This window comes from Malaclemys terrapin, chromosome 3 (genome assembly GCF_027887155.1).
Source record: "Malaclemys terrapin pileata isolate rMalTer1 chromosome 3, rMalTer1.hap1, whole genome shotgun sequence".
Classification (NCBI taxonomy): domain Eukaryota; kingdom Metazoa; phylum Chordata; order Testudines; family Emydidae; genus Malaclemys; species Malaclemys terrapin.
Window position 1 is genome coordinate 10439148 of NC_071507.1, and position 6000 is coordinate 10445147.

Here is a 6000-nt window from a genome sequence, read left to right on the forward strand (position 1 = left end):
GGGCCACAGGATGGTCAAGATGCTAAGAAGATAAGGCCATTGCAGAGAAATTAAATTAAGTCTTTGCATCAGTATTCACTTGCAGAGGATGTGAGGGAGATTCCCACTCGTGAGCCATTTTTTTAGATGACAAATCTGCAGAACTGTCCCAGATTAAGGTGTCACTAGAGGAGGTTTTGGAACAAATTGATAAAATTAAACAGTAATAAGTCACCAGGACCAGATGATATTCACCCAACAGTTTCGAAGGAACTCAAATATGAAATTGCAGAACTACTAAGTGTTGTATGTAACCTATCACTTAAATCAGCTTCTGTACCAGACGATTGGAGGATAGTTAACATGATGCCGATTTTTAAAAAGGCTCCATAGGCAATCTTAGCCATTACTGGCCAGTAAGCCTGACTTTGGTACCAGGCAAATTGGTTGAAATGATAGCAAAGAAGAGAATTATCACACACATAGATGAACACAATTTGTTGGGGAAGAGTCACAGCTTTTATAAAGGAAAATCATGCCTCACCAATCCATAAGAATTTTTTGAGGGGGTCAGCAAACATGTAGACAACGGTGATCCAGAGGATATAGTGTACTTGGACTTTCAGAAAGCCTTTGAGAAGGTCCCTCACCAAAGGCTCTTAAGCACAGTAAGCAGTCATGGGATAAGAGGGAAGGTCCCCTTATGGATCAGCAACTGGTTAAAATGCAGGAAACAAAGGATAGGAATAAATGGTCAGTCTTCAGACTGGAGAGAGGTGGTGTCCCCCAGGGATCTATAAGTGATCTGGAAAAGGGGTCAAACAGTGAGGTGGAAAAAATTGCAGATGATACAAAATTACTCAAAACAGGTATGTCCAAAGCAGAGTGCAAAGAGTTACAAAGGGATCTCTCAAAACTAGGCAAGAAAATGGCAGATGAAATTCAATGCTGATAAATGCAAAGTAATGCACATTGGAAAACATAATCTGAACTATCCATACAAAATGATGGGATCTAAATTAGTTGTTACCACTCAAGAAAGAGACCTTGAAGTCATTGACGATAATTCTTTGAAAACATCCATTCAATGTGCAGCAGCAGTCAAAACAGCTAACAGAACATATGGAACAATTAGGAAAAGGATAGATAATAAGACAGAAAATATTATATTGCCTTTATATAAATCCATGGTACACCCACATCTTGAATACTGTGTGCAGTTCTGGTTGCCCTTTTCAAAAAAGATATATTAGAAATGGAAAAGGTACAGAGAAGGGCAACAAAAATGATTAGGGGTATGGAACAGCTTCCATATGAGGAGAGATTAAAAAGACTTTTCAGCTTGGAAAAGACATGACTAAGGGGGGGAATATGATAGAGGTCTATAAAATCATGAATGGTGTGGAGAAAGTAAATAAGGAAATGTTATTTATCCCTTCACATAGTATAAGAAACAGGGGTCTCCCAATGAAATTAATAAGCAGCAGGTTTCAAACAAACAAAAGGAAGTACTTCTTTATACAACACATAGTCAACCTGTGGAACTCATTGCCAGGGGATGTTGTGAAGGCTACATCTCTAACAGGGTTCAAAAAAGAATTAGATAAGTTCATGGAGAATGGGTCCATCAATGGTTCTTAGCCAAGATGGACAGGGATACCACCCCATGGTCTGGGTGTTCCTACCCTCTGTCTGCCAGAACCTGGGAGTGGACAACAAGATGGATCACTTGATGATTGCCTGTTCTGTTCATTCCCTCTGCAACACTTGGCATTGGCCATTGTTGGAAGACAGGATACTGGGCTAGAAAGCCCATTGGTCTGATCCAGTATGGCCATTTTTATGTTCTTGTGTTGAAACCTTGGCCAGATCTTGTATGTGCTAAGAATTAGTTACATATGCAATTTATTTAACACAGTATTATTTATGATTTATTGTCAAATATCCTTGTGGGGCATTTTGGTATTGGACAGCCACAGGCCTTTCTTATGTTACTTATTGTTGATAAAATTTTGTTTGGGCAAGGAGAAAAAAAGTTGCCTTCAGCTGTTTTTTTGAAATCCCCAAAGGGACTAATAAGGACTGTCAGGCAGCTTCATGACATGTAAAAGTTAATTCATCCGGAGTACGAGTTTAGGATAATGCTAATTACATTATAAAGGGCTAAAATTGTCTGAGCTGAGAGGAGAGAATTTCTCATGGTTGTCTCCAAGAAATTAACTCAAATTTAGGACCAGATCCTCAACAGTTGCAAAATGGCCTTGCTCCAGCTTCATTGATTTCATGAATAGAACTAGCTGATTTACGCCAGCTGAGGATCTGTCCCCAGAGGCTCAAAGACTAGCTTTGGTTGTGCCATTTATAAATTTTAGTCGTTGAGCAGTTCCACATAATTGCAACAGTAAATGCTACAGGCTATGTCTGTTCAACGAACCCTGTACGCAATGTTCCAAAAAAACTGGGACACGGAAATATATGGTCATGAGATTGGTTTGATTTAACATCTCTGATTTATGCTGGCATTCCCTGAAAAAGAAAAGAAAAAAAGAAAAAAAAGAAACCAGCAGAAAACAACAACTCCAGGCAATGTTATTGTATCAACTCTTAGAAAGTCTGAACAGGAAGCACTACAAGAGAGGCTATTGTTTTTGTTCTTGGTTTTGGCTGAGATTTTATATATATATATTATATATATATATATTTCCTGGGCTTTTCCAGGAGCACAAAGTTAAATTGTAACATTGCATGATTTAAGCTACATAAGCATTTTTTCCACAGTCATGGCTGTACATCCACCAACCAGCTTCTCTGGGGAGCCCATTCAGTTGTGCTTTTCACTGCGTGGAATCATGGGACAAAATAAGGGAAAGGCTTGAGGCTAGTTTAACGTATGCCTGGGGCTGAGCTCAGAAAACAGTGTCCCCTCCGAGATCCTCCCCGCACTGGTGTGCACAAACAGAGGCAAACTCTGATAACTCACCACCACCAACTAATGTCATATGCATATACACAGTTTCTTGTACTTGAATAAGATTGTAATATCAAATCTAGAGCTGGGTTTGACTAGCAAAATTCAGATTAGGTCTAGATTTGAAACTATTAACATTATAATTATTTTTTTGCACCTAGAAGCCCTGATTGAAGTCATGACCTTATGCCAAAGATTTATGCACATGTTCAACTTTATATACTGTGACTAATTCCATTGATTCTATAGAGCTAATCACAGTGCATAAAGTAAAGTACTTGCATAAGTCTTTGCAGTATTGGAGCAGAAAAGACAGTGACTGATTTGAAAAATCTTACAAAATTTTGTGACTCTAAATGACAGGACAGTTAAAAGGTAGGAAGAGGGGAAGTGACTTGCCCAGGGTTAGGATGGTCAGTGGCAGAGTTGGGTCTCCTGAATCCCATTCCTGTGTCTGTTCACTAGATAATGTTGACTCCTTGACTGAGATCTGGGTAACAGGTTTTAACCTTTATTACAAAACATCTGAATTCAAAAATCTGAATCCAGATCTAGGTGCAGACATTCCCCCTGCCAAAAGTTCGGGGATGTTTGGATTTAGGATACCAGTTTCAACCCCACCAAATGTGGGTAATACCATTGACTAATCAGTCACCCAAATGAGAGTACTTGCATGAGTGACACACTGCAGGGGATTGGACCTGTAAAATGAGTGCACAACTTGATCAAACAGGTGATCGTCTGATGCCTTCTTTGTGTAATATACACACTGGATGCTATTCTTTTTCAGTGCAAATTCTGTAGTGGAAAGATACAGAACATGTTTCTACCTTTTGAAGATAAAAATGAACACTGTGCTAAAGTTACTTAAATGTACCAGGGAATGGCAGAGTATATTAGACCTGCATTGTCCTAGATCAGTGGTTCCCAAACTTGTTCCACCGCTTCTGCAGGGAAAGCCCCTGGAGGGCCGGACCAGTTTGTTTACCTGCCACGTCCACAGGTTTTGCCGATCGCGGCTCCCAGTGGCTGCGGTTTGTTGCTCCAGGCCAATGGGAGCTGCTGGAAGCGGCAGCCAGTAGATCCCTCAGCCCACGCCACTTCCAGCAGCTCCCATTGGCCTGGAGCAGCGAACCGCGGCCACTGGGAGCTGCAATTGGCCAAACCTGTGGACGTGGCAGGTAAACAAACTGGTCTGGCCTGCCAGGGGCTTTCCCTGCACAAACGGCGGAACAAGTTTGGGAACCACTGTCCTAGATGATGAATTTGAAATATCTGCTTTGTAAAAATCATTCCTGATTCCCCCAGGTAATAGAGTCCTTCTGAAGAGAACATAATCAAACTACTGTAAAATCATATGTTGAGAGAAACGTCAAAGACCCAACGTCTCACCCCACACAGCATCTAATATCTGCACATAACCACTATAGCTGTAAGAACTTGGGGAAACCTGGCCCAGCCATCAAGCTATTTCTTCACAGTAAAAATAAAAAGAGGAAGCTTGAGAGTCCAGAAATTAACAGAGGGAATGTGAGCGAGCAAAAGGATTGAGAGGGCATGAGGGAGCTGCTCACAGGAGACTTGAAGCCTGGAGCAGGCTTACTAATTGAGTTAGCCAGGGACCCCGGTTTCAGGGAGTGAGCTTCAAGCAGCTGGTTCCTTATGAAAATGCTGAAGCGATTCTTGAAGGGAGCAGACTCATGGAAATCTGTCAGGGCGTTGTTATACCAATAGAATAAAAACCAGCAGGATCTTATTAAGAGGGATAAGGCAAAGATGCCACATCTATTGTAAATATAATACTAAAGCAAAAGATAAAAGTAAACAACATTGTTTGACTACTTATTCCTTATACACACACACATTATTTATTATATATAGATATAGATATAGATATATTCACACAATCATTTATTCAAGTTCCATATAGGTGTTATAGTTACCAGCCTAGAAGTTGCTCATGCCAAGTTACTGGCCAGGTATCTTGGTCATGAGGATGGAGCCAAGTCTGTGTAGGATGCACCTGATGCTCCTGGAGGCTGGCAGCAGAACCAGAGACTCAAAGTCCTCAGTCTTCAGAGTCCATTCTTATAGGAATTAATTGCTATGTTAGTCTATGGGAGCTGTTTCATCCTGCTGTTGCTGACTCAATCAGCAGATGGCACATTCCTGGTGGCTCCACACTGTCCAAAGTTTGTGTTTCTCATCCTTCCAGGTGATGGGGTGGATCCCAGTTTACCCTCAGGGGGTTGTCTGGTGGTCCTACTTGACACGTTCTTCATCTGATGGATACTTCCTTTCTAGGCTGGCACCTCCCTAACCATTCATGTACATCAAGCATTCATCAACATACATTCCATATCTTAACCATATTTTAATTTACCGTCTCCACCACTTTCGGGGTGTGTGCTAATTCATTTGAGACTCCCGGCCCTTTAATCACAGAGGGTGGGGATCTGTTCCTAGGAGCCGTTGCTGTTACAATGAAGTGAAAGTCACTTAACGGCTTATAGCATTTGTTTACATTGTATCAATTACTTCAAGAACAAAGTTAATTAACTTGTTTGTAAGTTTTACATAGTAATAAAGTATCTTTCACAGGACAGATACAATCAATGGTTTCTACAGACAGTAGCTTACAAGTTTACTTGGTGAAACTGTTGGATTTTAAAGTGCGTGGGACAAATTATGGTCACTGTCACTTGGGGGAAATCACTGTTAGTACCTTCTTTAATATTCCTACAGCGTCAGCTCTGAGCAAGGCAGGTGCAAACTGAACCCCAGAGCAGTTCATCTCCTAAGAAATGATAAAAGGACCCTGTGAAGGAACCCAGGCTCTGAAGTAAGGGCCATGCCCTGGGATCGACTTTGGGTTTTACTTTGGAGTTCATTTTGTCTGAATAAACCCAGCCCCAGTACAGGTGATGATTGGATGAGCAGGCATGGGGAGTCTGTGTAAAAGGGCCTGGAGAAGGGAGAATAAAGTTCAGGGCACTGCAGAGGCACTGCAGAGGCACTCCAGCTACAAGGGGGCAACAGGGGGCCGCCAACTC